General features: G+C 38.9%; 1 protein-coding gene and 1 non-coding gene across 3 annotated transcripts in view; both read left to right on the top strand.

The window, feature by feature from the left end:
* LOC109001242 (F-box/kelch-repeat protein At1g74510-like) overlaps positions 1 to 18,948 on the top strand; it is a 945,981-nt gene that overhangs the window by 673,892 nt on the left and 253,141 nt on the right. The window lies entirely within an intron of this gene.
* LOC118349509 lies at positions 554 to 661 on the top strand. The gene has a single exon (XR_004802466.1). It is a non-coding gene; the product is annotated as a small nucleolar RNA R71 (small nucleolar RNA).

Here is an 18,948-nt window from a genome sequence, read left to right as displayed (position 1 = left end):
TAGGGGTTGTGCAGGTGGCTGGTTTTTAGACTTCCAGCTAAAATTGGGGTGATTGCGCCACCCCGGATTATAGGTATCAGAGTAAGCTGTAAAAGGCTTATTGTACATACGTAAGGCATTGCATTGTTCCTCATACATCCCTCTCCTCTCAGCAAGTGTAGGACACTCTTGGGCAAGGTGATCTACCCCACCACACACAAAACATGGTCCAAAAGACTTTGCATGATTTGCCACGTGTGTTGGTTTTAAGTCCTTAGTCTTTAACACATCTAGCTGTCTAGTGAGCATCTCAACCATAGCGTTTAGGCTATCTTCTTCCTTGAGATGGTAAATTCCACTACCATTTGGGTTTCCTGTAGGTCATGACCTATTTGTGCCCTCAGTAGCACTAGATCCAGTCCAAGAGTGAGCTTTTTCAGCAAGCTCATTGAGATATTCTATGGCCTTATCAGGATCTTTCTGTAAGAACACACCATTACACATCATCTCCACAAATTGGCGCTCTCTAGGTATAAGTCCCTCATAAAGATAGCTCACTATGTGCCAATTCTCATACCCATGGTGAGGACACATACTCAACAACTCCTTAAATCTCTCCCAAGACTGATACAAAGTCTCACTATCCTTTTGTACAAAGGTTCATATTTGCCTTTTTAATGCATTAGTCTTATGTTGGGGAAAGTATTTATTAAAGAAGACTTGAGTCATCTCACTCCATGATCCAATAGATCGGGGTCTCAGTGAGTATAGTCAACTCTTAGCTCTATCCTTCAAAGAGAAAGGAAAGAACTTAAGTCTCACAAAGTCATCAGTTGCTTTTTGACTATGAAAAGTCGCAACAACTTCCTCAAACTCCATAATATGCACATATGGATTTTCATTTTCCAAACAATGAAAAGTAGGGAGTAACTGTATCATCCCTGTTTTAAAATCCAGTTGGCGAGTATTAGCTGGAAACATGATGCATGATGGTGTGACTGTGCGTGTAGGGTGGAGGTAATCATGAAGATTTCTAATTGGTTGATCTTCGTGTTCATTCATTTCCTCGAGACTAGATGGATTGTCAAATAAAGGATTAAAAAAATTTGATTATGACTCTTCCACAGGCCTACAAGCAAATCTATCCAAGGTGTCTCTATATCTGTACATGCAAGGTAACAAAAGACTAAAAGAAATAAAAATACTATGAAAAGAAAGAAAAAAATAATGCAGCAAGCTAAAAGAGGGAATGAAGTTACCACCTTTACAAACTGCTGAAATAAAAACCTATCTAGCAATTCTTCTATCGTCTCCCTGGCAGCGGCGCTAAAATTTGATTACGCCAAAAGAATAACATGGTAGTTGTAGTACAGCTTTGGGGTGTCGATTCTACAGAGAGACAAATTAAAAGAATAGTAGATAGAACAAAGAACTAAAGAAAAATATTAAATGATTAATGGAAGACAAAGATTAATTTTAAAAGTAAATTAAAGTGAAGCAAAGTGACTAACGAAAAAAGTACTCAAGTTTGACAAACAGTAAAGCGTCAGAAATCCCTTGCACAAATATGGTATTTTAATTATTCTTAAATCATTGAATAATTGAATTGGGAACTCAATTCTCAAAATTCCCAATCGGAAGGTATAGAATTATAAATCAAGATTAAACCAAATGTAACCCTATGAAAAATCATTCACCACTTTTAAAATACGTAAATTATTATCACTATTGAGAAAATCCAATGACGGCAATATACTCAGGAAGTGATATTGCATCAAAAGATTAAATCAATAAAGATAAATAATTGATCCAAACATAATCAAAGAGCTAATCCATTCAATAGAGAAAGCATGACTGAATCCATAAACAGAATAAATTCTATGATTATTCGGAGAAGAAAACATCAACAATGAATTGAGAATGATAAAACAAAAGAATTCTAGTAATTGAAAATCAAATACATAAATTAAAAATACCATCTAATGTGCGAGTTCATCCCTAGCCCTACTTGAGAATTTAGTTACCCATAAATATAATGGACAACAAAAATCTCAAGAGAACAAGGCAAACGGCGGCCATGGAAATTAATTTCAAATCCTCCTCCTTCAAACTAAGCCATCTCCCTTCTTCTGAACTCCTCATTTTTGTGTTAATGATATGCTTAAATAGGGTTGGAAAGAAACCCTAATGTCTTCTTATTCCCGCACACAAAATCGCCTAAATTCTAGGACTCAACTTGGAAGCCACGTACATGCTTCAGGATTTCGAATTTAGAAATCCTTATTAGAGACAACTTTGTAGCCCTTTAAGGTAGCTTTCTAACGTATCAAGAATCGGATCAATCTGATATTTGAACGGAAGTTATGATTAAAATACTAAAGTATGTCCATTCTATCTCTTAGCACATTTTGGACTCTGATCCGAATTACTTTCAAATCCCATCATTATCCTTATTTGAAGAGTCCTACACTCGTTGAAAGTTCTTAGGTTGTTCCAACATCTTGTCCACTTGAAAGTCCATCAAATTTGAATGGGTTTGGACTTGCTCTTTTATAGACTCTGAAATTAAATATAGAAATCTGCTCAGGAGTATAAATAGAAACTCAATACAACAATACACATTAATTCCAATGATTTCTATTAACATTTTAGCATTTTAGTCCAATAATAGGGTATTTAGAGTGCACATTCATACACTCATCACTTCTCGATTGTGAATTAAGGGACCTTGGTTTCTATGGTCCAAAATACACTTGGTGCAATGGAAGACAGGATGTGGCTCAAGTTTATGAGAGACTAGATAGGTTCCTTGGTAATTCCTCTTGGTGTAATCTGTTCAATAGAGCCTCAGTCACCCATGGTTCTATCTCTTACTCTGATCACCTCCCACTATGGATTGAGCTAGAGGGTGCCCAGTCAAGAAGGGGAGGTGCTAAACCATTCAGGTTTGAGGCAATGTGGCTTGGAGAAATTGAATGTTCAAGAATTGTACAGCAGGAGTGGATTGCCGCAGCTTCCTCTAGTGGGATGCAGGGTGTTATGGACTACATTTACAGTTGTAGCAGTAAGTTACAAAGGTGGAACAAATCAAATTTGGTAAGGTCTAGGTCAAGCTGAAAGAAGCAAAGCACAAACTCTCCATGGAACAAAGTAAGGCCCCAATAGCTTTAAATACAAGGGAGGTTGATGAAGCTTCAATTGAGGTACAAAAATGGATGGAGAGGGAGGCGATAATGTGGAAACAAAGATCAAGAGCTTTATGGTTAGCAGAAGGGGATCAGAATACAAAGTTTTTCCATGTTAAAACATCTCAAAGAAAGAGAAAGAATTGCCTATCAAAACTAAAGGATGCAAGTGGTTGTTGGCAGGAAGGAGACGATTGTGACAGGTTAATTGTTAATCACTTTTCTTCTTTGTTTACTTCTGCAGGATCTCGAGACTAGGAGTAAGGTCTCTCTTGAGATCAATGCTGAACTTATTAAACCCTACACAGCTGTTGAAGTTCTTCAAGCTTTGAAAGAGATGCACCCCAACAAAGCACCAGGGCCTGATGGTACGCCACCTCTCTTCTTCCAGAAATCTTGGCCTGACATTGGTACTTCCATCACAACTGATGTTCTAAATGTTTTGAATCATGGTGAAATGCCTCAAGCCCTTAATCACACTTTTATCACTCTGGTCCCTAAGAATAAGAGCCCTCAAACAGTTAATGACCTTAGACCTATTAGTTTACGTAAGGTTGCATATAAACTAATTTCTAAGGTTATTGCTAATAGAATCAAGCAAGTATTACTTATGGTCATCTCAGATACACAGTCCTCTTTCCTACCTGGCAGACTTATCACAGATAATGTACTCGTGGCCTATGAAGTTTTACACTTTTTGAAGAGGAAGAAGACAGGAAAGAAAGGTTTTATGCCTACCAAGCTTGATATGAGCAAAGCTTATGATAGAGTCGAATGGAGTTTTCTTGAATTTGTTACAACAAGTTGGGATTCCATGAGAAGTTAATTCAACTTGTGATGATGTGTGTGAGGACTCCTACTTTTTCAATTCTGATTAATGGCTCCCCTACTGGTTTTATTGTTCCTTCATGAGGATTGAGGCAAGGTGATCCTATTTCTCCTTATCTCTTTCTCTTGTGTACTGAAGGGTTGATTAGTCTTCTGAGAGAGGCTGAAAGCACTAAGGCTGTTACTAGAATACAGGTTTGTCGTGGAGCTCCTAAGCTGAAATGTAGATGATAGTTTGATTTTTTGTAATGCTAATGTGGAAACAAATGTAAGATTGCAAACTCTATTAGAGCAGTATGAAGTTGCATCAAGTCAGCAATTGAATAGAGAGAAAACAACAATAGTTTTTAGTGCCAATGTGGATCAGAATAACAGGCAGGCTATTATGAATTTGTGGTGCTCAACTCAAGTGCAGCACTATGATAAGTACCTTGGGCTGCTCCCTGTGGCGGGCAGGTCAAAATCAAGGGCATTTGAAGGCATTAAGCACAAAGTTTGGCTCAAGTTGCAAGGTTGGAAAGGGAAAATGTTCTCTCAAGGGGGTAGGGAAATCCTCCTTAAAGCAGTAGCTATGGCAATTCCATCTTATGCCTTGAGTTGTATAAGATTCCACCAAAGCTTTGCTCTAAAATAGAGAGTATGATAGCCAGGTATTGGTGGGGTCAGAAGAATGAGGTCAGAAGAATGAGGAGAGAAAGGTCCATTGGCTAAGCTGGAAGAAGATATGCAGTTCAAAATTTGTTGGAGGCATGGGGTTCAAGGAGCTAGAGGTTTTCAATATGGCATTGTTGGCAAAACAAGCTTGGAGGTTATTGCAGAATAAGGAGAGTTTATTCCACAAAATGTATGCTGCTAGATACTTTTCTAATGAGAATCTGTTGACAGCTTCTCTTGGAGGAAATCCCTCCTATGCTTGGAGGGATTTCCTGTAGATCATTGGATGTGGGAACATGAGAAGTTAGGATCTTTTTCTATCAAAAGTGCTTATAGATTCTTTAAAACTTGCGTTCAATCTGAACATGGGGAATCCTCTAATGGGGCTTTGATTAAAAATTATGGACTCCTCTATGGAATTTGCAAGTCCCCCATAAAGTTAAGGTTTTTGCTTGGAGGGCGTGTAAAGACTGTTTGCCAACCAAGGCCAATCTGATTAAGAGAAAACTGGACATTGAGGGGAAATATTGTTTTTGTCAACATCCAATTGAGGATTTGAGGCATGTGTTGATATTATGACCTTCCATCCATATATTTTTAATGAGTAGGTTTTCTGTTTTCCAAAATGGAGGCCAAATCAACTCTTTTCTCACTGTTGCAATGGATATTTTATTCAAAGGCACTTTTGAGGAACTGGTTGATTTCTTCTTGATGGTTTGGGCTTTATGGTTCAGAAGGAACAAGATGGTTCATGAATAGATTGCTTTACCACCTCAGCAAGTTATTGGCTTTACTTTTACAAAGAAGTTGCAGAGTGTTGTGGTTAGGCATTAGTTGGGGCTTCATAATTCTAAAAACCTGGTGTACAGATGGTCACCCCCTCCAGAAGACTCTCTTAAGCTAAATATTGTTGGGGCTCTCTTTTTTTATTTAAACAAAGCTGGTATGGGTGAGGTTTTGAGGAACCATAGGGGTGAAGTTCTTATGGCATCTAGTAGAGTGGAATCTGTTTTTCTAGAACCAGAACAAGTTGAAGCTATGGCATTATTGACAGGCCTTCAATTGTGCATGAGTTTGGGTATCCCTAAGCTGATTATTGAAAGTGATTGTTTGTTCCTAGTAGAAGAGATTAACAGATCATCTAAGTCTAATGCAGCTATACGATCTGTGGTAGCATATGTAAAAGGTTGATGCAAACTTTTCCTCAATGCAGTATTCAGCATTGTAGCCCATCGACTTGCAAGACATGCCTGGTCCATTGAAGATATATTTATTTGGTGGAATAGTGTACATTCTATAATTGAGAATGTAATTTTCATTGATCAACACTATTGTAACCTATCTCAAGGTGTTATGCCTTTATGAAATGAAGTGCTTTTCTATCAAAAAAATAATAATCTTAATGAGAATATATATTATATTATAATTAAATTAATATAGAAATTTATCACATTTTGTTAAATATTTAATTTATATTAATATTAATCTAATTAATATTAAATAATGTGATATTATTTTTATAAAATTATGTTGTTCACAATGTCTCATTTTATTAAATTGCTATTCATATGTAATTTAGTGATTAGTTATTTATTACATTTTTATCGTTAATGTTGTATTAATAAGCTCTTTAATTGTAAATCTCAAGTTGATTATAATGTCTTCTTCAAGGGTGGGACGTAAGAAACGCAATCTAGCTGAGACTAGTATCAGTCCAGGTAGGGAGAGGACTATTTCACTAGAACAACAGGTGAAGCTTTCTCACTTCCAGAATCTTGTTTGGGAGGGTCATTCCCTGTCATCAGTCTTTAGAGATCGTGGTTAGGGACCTATTTTAGATGAGCGGGAGGAATCATGGGAGACTATCTTCTATATTGACATTGTTGCTGAATTCTATAGAGAGCTCGGTGGTGCCAGCCCAAATGACGGAGGGGCATACAGGATCTCTGTCTCGGGAGTTCCAGTTGTATTTTCATGGGATGGACTCGTTGAGCATCTCGGTATTCCTAGGTTGCCATATGCATATCCGAACGTGGTGCCCAGAGAGTCTGATTTTTTAGCTAAGGCGAAGACAGCTGAGGAGGAGGCATCAGTTTATATAGATGAGGTCGATGTCCTTGCTGATCATGAGGTGAGGGATTTGGTTATTGGTCAAGATGCTCCCCCGTATGAAAGGACAAAGAGTATCAAGCAGGCAGATCTATCTTCTTTCTTCAAGATCCTGAATTTGATAATCACCAACAATATTGACCCTCGGCAGCACAAGACAGAGGTTGGCATTGATCGGACGAAATTTATGGTACAGGTCACTAGTGGCATTCCTATCGACCCGGTGGGATATATATTTGATAGGATTTTATCAGAGCCCCGGTATGTTGCGACAGATATACTGCCATTCGGGATCCTGATCATCCGATTTCTGCTATTTGTCGGTGTCATGCCTGATGTTGTCGAGCATAAACGGGAGCCGATGGGACCAATCAAAAGCACCACGCTCTCACGCAACACGGGACACTCGAGACTACGTCTTCGTGAACATGTTCCAAACCCGGTTGATCCTCAGAGAGATGCACAACCGGGAGATCATGGAGTATTGGCCGCTTAGACATCCACACAGGTGTAACACCCCCCTTAATTAACTTTTGATTAACCCTTAAGTACTCTAGATTAGGCTTTTAATTATGGCTTAATCACTTTCATTAAGGTTGATAGTGGGATTAGCATTAATGTTGGTACTTAATGTTAATGAGCTAAGGATTAGAGAGGCAAGCCCATTAGTAATTTTGGTGAGGCTTTTTAGGACCCAAGTACATTCTGAAAAAAAAAAACTTGAACCAAGCTCTTAGGAAATGAAGGCTAGTCTTGGTCCAAGTATAGGAAGGCATAAGGCTTTTGGTGTAGATTGGACCCTTGGCCCTTTTCAAGCTCATATGGCCCATAGCCATTTTGGACTCATTTTACCAATCTGTAATACCCAGCTCCTTCTTCTTACATACGCTTCTTCTTTCTGACGTATGTTTCGTCTTGATGACGTAAGCAAATCCCGAAGGCAGAGATTATGTGATCATCTGCCTTTCTCACTAGCGACTGTGAGCCACGTTATGCGTGCCGAACCATGATGGTGTGTCTCGAAAGATATTGTGTGACTTCTAGGGCACGCCCAGTGTTTTAAATATGCTGGAAATATTTATAAGGAGTATTTTCATCATTATTGAATTAAGATTTGATCTTAAATACGACAATCATAATATTATTGAAGAGCTCCAAAAATATTATAATTGCCGAAAATCATTTTAATATTATTATTAAAATGATTTCAATTATTTAAGATATTATGGGATTTAAATTATGTTGAGAACTTTCATTAATTAAATTGTTTAGCCCTTTTAAATATGTTAAGTGAGACTTCATCATTCTATTAATGATGAAGAATATTATTTTATAAACTAAAGTTAGTTTAAAATAATATTAACCTTAATTCCTCTAAGTGCTTTTAATTAAGTTAATGTTTTACGCATATTCAAATCAGTATTTTAACCCCTTGTCGTTAGATCGTTATGTGGATCCCCAGACGAAGGGACTGGGTTAAATACCCAGACCCCCTCTCTTTCCCGCTCATTTCCCCGTAACTCTCCCTCTCTCCTCCCTCGCTCAAGCGTACGCGGTACGTAGATCCACCCACGCCCGAACGGCTTAAGGCCTCAGCCCAGCGCCGTTGTGCGTCACCCTTCCTCACCGCCTGCACCAATGGCTTGCTCTCCCTCCAGCGAGCTCAACCATACCAGCCTTTCTCTCCCACGCTCCCCCTTTCTCCATTTCAGAACTGCACAACTCGTATGGGCTTAATGCGCGTAGCGCCGCCGTGCGCCGCCCTCCAACGCCACCACTCCCTCGGCAACTTCCTCTACCACCGGCCACCACTCCCCAGTGAGCTTGGCCTCTGTTATGCAGCCACCTCCCTTCCGTCGCACACACGCATGCACAAGGAGACCCACACACGGCTTCACCGTGCGCGGCCCCTAGCACCGCTGTGCGCAGCACCCACGACCACCTAGCAACACCATGGCTCCTCCCCGAGCTCCTCCACGTGACCCATGGTCAGAAACCCCCTCTTCTACCTCACGGCTTCTCCCCCCTCTCACGCACGGGTTGCACTCCGTGCACCACCATGCACTGCCACCCACGGCTGATGACCGCCACGTCCAGCCTCCTCAGGCCACCACCAAGCCAACCCAACCTCCTCAGGGCCACCACCAAGCCAACCCAACCTCCCTTGGCCCCGATTTGCCACTCATGAGGGCACACTCTCTCTCTCACTCTTCCACGGCTTCTCCTCCATGGTATGGCCAGATTCGCCACCGTGGCACCACCTCGACGTCACCATGAGATTCACCGCACCTCCCTTAGCCAAGCCCTAGGTCCAAACCATCACTTTATATGGTGGGTAACCACTGCACGTGATGGACAGTCACTGCCTGTGATTGACCGCCACTGTACACGGCTAGATTCGTCGTGTTATGCTCTTTACCATCATCACAAGGCTATCACGAGCCTTTCCAAGACCACACCTAGCTATCCAAACACCTAAACAGTCACTGTACGTGAGTTAGCCACCACGTACGACCCTTCCGACATCATCGGCTATGACGGTTAACGAGCAATGCACGGGTTATCCCGTCGATGGTATAACCCTCTATCTCTCGTTAATTATGTTAGATATTGATTAGTTGACTAGGTTGTGGACTGTGATGTTAGTATTTGTGGAGTTATGGCATTGTAGTGAAGTGTTGGGCTTGTCTGTGTTGTATGGAGGTGCATTGTGCCGTGTAATGTACTATGAAGTGATGGGCGTAATTGGGAAGTGTGTTGTTTAGTGTGATTGGGGAACATGTGCAGTAATGGTGGCATGGCGTATGTGGAATGGAAACAGTGCACACTGAGTGTACTCTGTGTGTATGTGGCGTAGTGTATATGGAAGGGAGTACATGTGGAATGTACTTCGTATAGTGGAGTAATGCACCATATGGCGGATATGCCATAATGGTGATGTGGCGTAATGTGCATGGAATATACAAGGAGCGTATTCCATGTAGTGGAGTGACGCATCATATGGCGGGTAGGCCATAATGGTGATGTGGTGTGTTGTATATGTGAGGAGCACACGTGGAGTGTACTCTATGTGGTGGAGTGATGCACCATATGGCGGATTATGCCATAATGGTGATGTGCCGTAGTGTGTATGAAGGGAGTACACGATGAGTGTACTCTATGTGGGGTATGGTATATGTGGGGAGTACAAATGGAATGTACTCCATGAGATGGTGAGATGCACCATATAGCGTATATGCCATAGTGGTGATGTGGCGTAACGTGCATGGAGTATATGCAGAGTGTATTCCATGTAGTGGAGTGACGCACCATATGGCGAATATGCCATAGTGGTGATGAAACGTATGTAAAGGGAGTACAAGTGGAACGTACTCCATGTGATGGTAAGATGCACCATATGGCGTGTATGCCATAGTGGTAATGTGGCGTAATGCATGTGAAGGGAGTATACGAGGAGTGTACTCCATGTGATATAGTGATGCACCATATGGCGGGTATGCTATAGTGGTGATGGAGCATATGTATGAGGGGAGTATACGTAGAGTGTACTCCATGTAGCAGCGACACTCCGTGTGGCGTGTCGTAAAGATAAGGATGGTTATGTGTTTGATGGGCGTGGAACGTGATGGATAGTGTCGGAAACTATGGAACAGTGTCCCGAAGTAGTTATGGCATAGCCTGTAGTCTGAAGTGACAAGTGTCACTGTGATGGACTTATGGCCAAGAGTATGTGCAAAGTAGCGGAACAAGTATAAGAGTGCGCAGCGGAAGCATGACTGGGGGAATGTCATGCAGTGACATGACTACTGACAGTCGTGCTTGTGATGGGTGAAGTAGTGGAATAAGTGTAAGAGTACACAGCGGAAGCATGACTGGGCAATGTCACGAAGTGACTTGGTTATTGGAAGCCATGCTTATGATGGGTGAAGTGTTAAAGTGTAGAAATGGCGTAACGGGAACGTGATGAGATGTCACGATGTGACTGGAGTACGTGAGGAACCGTACTCGTGATGAGTCAGGAGTTGATGTAGTAGAATATTAGGTAACACGACAAGGTCACAGTGTAGCTCTAGAGCAATCTCGGGCTATATAACGTGACATGAAACGTAGTTATGAATGGAGTCTTGTCGTGTTAAGTGTTGGGATGAACTGTCAAAAGGGATGGGTAGCGTGAAGAGTCATGCTAGCTGGGTTAAGAGAAGATTGGTATCGGATTATGGCCCTTGTCCCTACGAGCAGGTGATCAATGTGTTATATATATGTTGATCTTAGGTGATAAAGGGGTAAGGTACCTGTGTAATATGGTGAGAGACACGTGCCAGACGGATTCACCATATGTAATGGGTAATCTGTCATGAGCATAGTTGCACGGTGCTTAAGCCTCAGAGTTGGCTTAAAGCCATATGTCTTGTATGGATGGGAATGAGGATTTAGTGTGGGTTAGGATGCATGAAGGTAGTGACGGATGCATCGTTAGGATTGAGATGTGTGATTCCATCGGTCGGAATCATGCATCGAATGTGGTTGTAAGAAGAGTAAGACGAGTGTCTTAGTGTCTTAATCCTAAGGTGAATAATGGGTTCACTTTAGTGGATGAGCACTCAAGACGAGACTTTGAGTTGGAAGTTGTGGTGACCGTAAGTGGTCCCCGAAGGGTTTAATATAGTGAAGGGCACGTAAGTGCACGGGATAGAAGGAGAGTGTTCTAAGTATAGCGTAGTTCTATTTATAGTTTAAGTTACTTATGCAGTAGATAGAGAATGATACTAAGGTTATGTGTATGCATGTAGGTTGCCATTTGACAAGCACATGAATGGACTGAATGACATGCAAGTAGCATGGAGTCCAGGTAAGTGTTACGTTCATACTCTTCTAGAGTTTTCAAAGATACAAGAAATGCTTTTCCCTTAAGATACTCACGAAAAGAAACGAAAGACGCTTTAAGAAAGAAAATGCTAAAGTGTTCAAAGGTATAAGTATGTACGGCCCCTGTTTAAGCATCCAAAGTATTAATTGTACGCATGTGAATGGATGACTATACGCTGTATCTATTGTATGTATTTTCTAAGAAAATTTATTAACTGATGAAGATGCATGAAAGGCATGACAACTGATGTTTTTGTCAATCCTACGAACCGACGCTCTCATGTGCGCCACGAGGTAACGCTCGTGGATGCCATGATTGACGACGTTCAAGGTGACGCTTATGGATGCCACGAAAGCTGACATTTAAGCCCATGTATGTTCTTAAACGAAGTTTTCCACGAACGAACTGTTAAAGAGAGGATAGAACTGAAATGAACTGAAAGACGAAAATATCATTTTTGGGCTTACACCCCGAACGATATTTTCTCACGAAAAGAAATGTTTTCTCATAAAAAGAAATGACTATTAAATGAAAGAACGAACTGAACGAAAGCTTCAGCTCTTTCGAGCTGACATGAACGAATGAATGAAAAGCAAGAAAGAAAGAAATGAAAGCATGAATGTATAAAGACACGTAACGGCCACATGACATGAATAAAAAGGGTACCGATGAATGGGCAGATTGCCAACCCGTGGCCACGGGTGGAATCCGAGTCCAGTGGAAGACCGCTAACCCCAAACACACGGGACGTAATTGTGTATACTGGCCTATGAAAGCGATAAGAAAGAATGGATGTATGCACGCATGCACGAACGCACGAATGCACATATATGCACAAGAGCACAAGAACACGGACTCTTTAAGAAATGAAGGCACTGACGGGAGAAACGTTTTACGACAAGAAAGCCTATTTAAAAGTAAAACTCCCGTACAACGGCTCTTAAAGAAATGAATGCACTAACGGGGGACACATTTTAAATAAAGGAAAACCTTTTGAAAGAAAAGCTCCGTCCAGTGACGTTTTCAAATAATCGCACACAAGACACGTAGGCACACACGTAATAGTATGTACGAGTGATGAATGCATGAATGAAAACCTATGTTGTTATATTTTAACTGTATGAAGTAATACTTACGAGTCTTCGACTCATTTTAGTTTTTATGCATATCCCTCCCCCCACAGGAACTGCATGATCGGGATGGACACGGCCCATGGGAAAGAGCACGGAAGTCTAGGCACGAGTTTTAAACGTACGAGAGGTCTTTTTATTATAAGATTTATGTTTTCCACTGTAACCCTCTTTTATTATCAAAGCACATTTTATTTATAAACGTGGAGTCTCGCACCCTGGGGATGCAAGTGAAAAGTTTTAAACAGGATGGTAATTCCCGTCGTCCTTTTTATAAAAATATTTTGGAAAAAGTCCCACCACAAGGACGGGCGTTACACATTCAAAGACCAAAGGCCCAATACACCATACTATTGGTTTCCTTAAGCCCAAATCACACTCAAAGTACCCAAATTAAGTTTTGAAAATTTGCTAAGGCCACTAACCATCATACTTGAGGTTAGTGCACTTTAAGCTATGCTTTGAAACTTAATCATACTTAATATTTTCTTAAATTTTTTAATTCAAATTTTCTTGAATTAATACTCCCTTAAACCATGATTAGAACATGTTAATACCCTATTTAAACCATTCCACATGTCATTAACAAAAAATGACATAACAAGCCCAAATCATGCTTTAATCGGTTTTGTGCATTGCCTTTTGTAATGCTTGAAATGTTTTGCCCTTGGGTCCAACATTTTTGTGGTTTATCCGCAAGGATAATATGGTCCTTAAACACCTTATGAGACCCTCCAAAACTTAGTTTGAGCCTTGGACGAAATTGGTTGCATCAACCCACTCAAAGAACCAAACCGGGTGCACCTTGGTCTAGTTTGTGTAGGAACCAATTGGATTGAGTTTGAACCAGCCTCCTGCCATGGTTTGCACCACCACCCCATGCCACCTCTTTCTCCACCCAATCACCAAGAAGTCCAATGACCATCATGAAGAATTTTGACTCATTTTTGCTGTCCAAAAAGATCCAAAACCGAACTGATTTTCTGCCACCACAAAACCACCTTCATGCACCTGTTTTCATGAGTGGTTTGAGAGATCTTCTGCCATCCAAACGATGCCCCACAACCTGGAGTCATCTACAGGACCCTTGCAACTACTGTGAAGAGGAAATGATGGTGGTTTAGGGCACTATTCCATTCTGTACAAGCGACCTAAGCTCATGCAAGCAAATCTGGAAATTTTCCAGATTTAAGCACCTCCCACTTCACCCAATCACCAAGCACCCAAGCCAACGTCCCTCACCCCTTGGACACCTATAAATACTTCCCTCCCCTTCTCATTTCACACACACCACATATCCAAGAATCATCTTGAGCCTTGAGAGCATTTCCCCCTCTTAGAGATCAAAAGAGTGCAAACCGAGTGAGTTTTGGTGAGTTCTTGAGTGTTCTTGTGTAAGGCAGTCTAGAGAGCTTGGAAGGCCATGAAATTTTTAATTTGTCTTCATTTTGATCTTAGCTAGCATGTCAAGTTTTTTTTCCAAGTGTTGGTATGAAATTTGGTTGATTTTTGAGAAGGTTATGAGGCTTACTGCAAAACCAGGTCAATTAAATGAAGGTTTGAATGATTAAATGTTTTTAATTGGAAGTTTAGCTATGGCATGTCCTAAGCATGATTTGATATGATCTATAAATATCCTAACATGATTATGGAAGGTCAAATTTGTGATTAGAAGCATGTCATGATAGGTTTTAAATCTATCTATTTTTTATCATCAAGCATGAATCGGTTTTAAGCATAGTAGTGATTAAGGATTTCTTAGCTTTGATTAATTGTTGGGATGAACTTGATTACTCAAGGATTAGGATTCATAATGTCACTAAAGATATTAGTGATCATTAATGATTAAAGAAAATCTCACATGCATTCATTCATAGGGATCAATAGTTAAAAATACACATAGGTATCAACTAGGATGCATGCCACGGGTTGGGACTAATTGGAAAAGTTACACTTTGAATCTTGGAAATTTAAGGGCATAGATGGTTTTAGAATGTCAAAAATATGCAGTCCATGAACTTTAGTTAAATTTGGAGTTCGTTTGCAATTAGTGAAAATTTAGGACCTAAATAGCAATTTTTGAAAGTCTAGGGGTATTTTTGTAAATATTCAATTTTTGAAGCCTTTGATTTTGAACCTATCCATAAGAGTATTAATCCTAACTTAGTATACACACGATTTACGCAGCTACGACGCTAATTTCGAATTTCTCCGGAAGTTTGTAAGTTGGCTCCTAACTTACACATTGATAAATTTCTTATGAATTATTGATAAATGCTTCATTATTCTTCAATTATCATTTTGAGCATAAATTATCATGTTATATGAAATATTGAGTGCATACTTACATAACATATGACATTTTCACTATTTTTGCATATTACATTTATAAATGTTATTTTTTGCATGAAATTTACTACATGTGCACATGTCATGAAAATTATTTTTTTTAAAAGCATAGGCCAGCCCCAAAGGCCGGGATGGGGAATTATCCTGGTGGAACTCCTCTGTCCACTCTGGAGTGTTTATAATGGAGTGGTAACCCCTAGGTTGACAAAGAACAGTCAACAGCCTTCAAATGGGTTCTTTTTAAAGAACATCGGAGCGAAGTCAACATGTTATGACACCTAAAGCTGGTAGGTGTACACGTTATAATTTTTATGATGTTATGTTATTTACCAATACATTGAAAACGAGTCTATAGACAACGTAGTTTCAACGTAAGTTATACTACGGTCACCGGCAGGTACTCACAGTACATATGGGAAACTGTGACACTACCACATGTTATGTTATTAATTAAGATAATGATGTAAGTCTATGATGAAGAAAATTTATGATGAAATTTTATGAAGAAGTTATGTTTTTTTAAAAAAAATGATGACGAAACTACTTATTGAGTAAAAACCCGTGTCTCCATATTTTTAAAAGGATGTTGTGAATCTGGATGGGAGATATGCATACTGATTTTTCCAAATCTCATGCATTACATATCTATCATTTTTTCATGATTGATTTATCTTTGTGTCAGTTAGTTGTTTAACTTACTGAGATTTCGAGTAAATCTCACCCTTTTATGGGACCATTATCATTTCACTATAAATTATAGAAGTTGTGTCAGGGATCGACCAGGACGAGATTGATGGAGCACTGGATTCACATGACTGAGGAGGAGTTGGATCTGGAGAGGAAGCTGGACTAAATTTTGATGTTCATAGTCCAAGTCCTTTATGCCTTAGATCACATTAAGAGAATGATATGACTTTGTATATAAGTCTATGCTACTTTAGAATTTCGAACATGATGATTATCTAATGAATTTGGGATGTTTTAGTTATTCTGGCATATTTTTCACCTTAACCTTTTTATTTCCACTGCGATTATTGCATACTATGATGCATTGCATATTAACTGCCATGAACGGGGGTATGTAACATTGTGTTGCATGTCCCGACGCTCGAAATCTCTGTTTTATCTCAAGCGGGAATTGGGGGCGTCACAACAGGCCTAGGCATCAGTACGCAAGACTACTCGTGAGGACATGGCCGAGATCATGCGTGCATTGATCAACGGACAGACATCAACGGTGATCGATGCAGTGTGTATGGATGTTTGTTCTGTTGTGTCTGAGTTTCGTATACTGATTACTGCTAGCATCTCTGAGTTACGTACGAAACTTGATGTCATGTCTGCAACTTAGGTCACCATCAGTACTCAATTGTCACAGATAGAGGAATGCTTAGCTGCAGCCGAGGAAGTATGCAAAGAGTTTGGGTCTTAGTACTTTCTATCTTTTATTTATTTATTTTGTTTTTAGAATGGACAATATTTAGTGTTTTGTAAATTCAATATTTAATTATGAATTAATATTATTTTATATTTTTTGAACTAATTATTGATTTATATTATTCCTATTATTTAATTGATAAATTTCTTATAATTACTAGTTAATATAAATATAATTCTCTAAAAAAAAAAACATATGATCACCGTTTGAACCCTTCAAATTACGTTCGAACAATGCCGATTCATCATTCAAACAGTGAAATTGGTACGTTCGAACAGTAGAGTAATTTTCTGCTATAATAATTTTACTTAACGTGCCAAAATGTACATTTGAACAGTTAAATTTAACCGTTCGAACGTCAAAACATTACATTCGAACGGTTTCATTATTAGAGACAAAATATTTCATCCCTAACTATACCATTCAAACGGTATACATCTTTCGTCCTTTTTTTGGCATGAAATATGAAATTCGTACATAAATCTCACTTTTTAGGATGATTTTCATTTCATTCCAAAACCAAATCGTCACAAAGGGTTTTTTTGTTGTAGTGATGATGGTTATAAAATAAAGTTTCACATAAACCAACTTGTGGTTATACATGATAAAGCTTGAATATATGATACAAGTACTCAATTTGAGTCATAAAGTAAGACCAATTGAAAAATACTCATGATCGATAAGGATCACATGATCACATGCAATTTTCATTTTACACAACATGTATTAATTGACCTATATGTCACCGATGATATTATCGTGACCTGTCCTATCATTATAAACGTGACAAACCATGATCTTGATTCTCAATAGTCCAAACTATTTTCAGCTGGATCCTATGTTACGTGATACTTGTGAACTTTGCAACAAAGACTTTTAGCTTATAAAGTACTGCGCGCACAGTGTCTCATTTTAAGATGACGTTTGAGATGGGGAAAGAGCTGGTTGGGGGGTCCTTTTTTTGTTTCAACTCGTAGCTTGGAGCAGATTATAAACTTAGCTAGCTAGATGGTGATTTTCCGTTTATGTTTTTTTTTTTTTCCCCCTCTTTTGGGAAAGGTGTGGAAATTAGACCCTTTCATCTTTAAATTTAGGGCCTTAATTAGGCAGTGCCTAAGTAGTTTAATCGTTGAGAGTAGACGTGAGAGTTGATTTGTTTAACCTCTAACCATATGTTTTTTTTATTTTTTATAAGAAATAGACATCATTTCATTTTATTAGAAAATTATATATGTAACTCAAAATCACAAATTAGAAAGAGTCAGGCTACTCTGCAATCCGACCAATAGTATTTTTCTAATTTTTTTTTTCTATTTATATTTTTTAATATTTTTAAATATTTTAAAAAATATATAAAAACACATTAATACACTTAAATTCACTTTCTTAATTATTAAATAAAAAAATAAAAAATTGTCAAGCAATACTCACCTTGAGCAGTCTAATTAAAAGGCAGAGTAGTTTTTTCCAATCACGAATGGGTCAAGTGAGTGTTTGTGTACTGATCATGTAAAGTGCATGCATAAGTATTTATTCGAAAACCTTGACTTTTTATGCAAGTAATTAAACTCTACTAACCGAGAGTGGGTAGAAGTTATAGCTTGGAAATGACAGTACTGCCAGCCAATTAAGAGGCCATGAAAATTGTTTTTCTCCAATTTTCCAAATAAACAAACAATATTATCTGATAAGTATTGCCGTTTACCATCGTCAACTAAAATCTTGTGGAGTCTCTGCATGCTGATATTTTGGTGAGATTGTAGTACTAACGAGCTGTCCTTCTCTGGATTAATAGCTATAGCTCAATTCAAACATGCATACTATACTGAGTGAGAGTCTTTATAATCACATCCAAAGAAAGAAGTTACGTACACCAGCTAATCCGAACATATCATAGCGAGTGAGTATCCTTATAATAATCACATCAAAAAGAAAACCTACACCAGCCGGCCCTCCCCACTCCCTTGAAGAAAAAACGATCATTTAGACAACCACGTGCAGAATATCTTTGGATATTTATGCATTCTCTCCCATCGAGGGTAGCAATATTAATATATAGTACTGTCAGGTGCTGTCGTCTGTATTCTAAAAACAAGTCACACATTTGACTATGACTAATAAAATTTAAAATAAATAGTAATATTACTTTAAGAATATTACCTAGTGATGGGTCTGCAAGGTCTTCTTGGTTCATGCATCCACATTAAATGTAAGTACGTACGTACCTCGCCTATATCGATTTAAACAACTTTACAAGATTTAAAATGCTAAAAATGAGATCAAGGAAATAATTAATTATATGTTGGGCGGCTTCATCATGAGCACTTTGTTTAAGAATTAATAAAAGTGGTATTTTGAGATCAGCTGGAATCAATAGGTGGGTGCATGAATATTGGTATAAATCAATAC

This window comes from Juglans regia, chromosome 9 (assembly GCF_001411555.2).
Source record: "Juglans regia cultivar Chandler chromosome 9, Walnut 2.0, whole genome shotgun sequence".
Classification (NCBI taxonomy): Eukaryota; Viridiplantae; Streptophyta; class Magnoliopsida; order Fagales; family Juglandaceae; genus Juglans; species Juglans regia.
The sequence above is the reverse complement of the archived record's forward strand: the minus strand, read 5'-3'. Positions and strand labels throughout refer to the sequence as shown.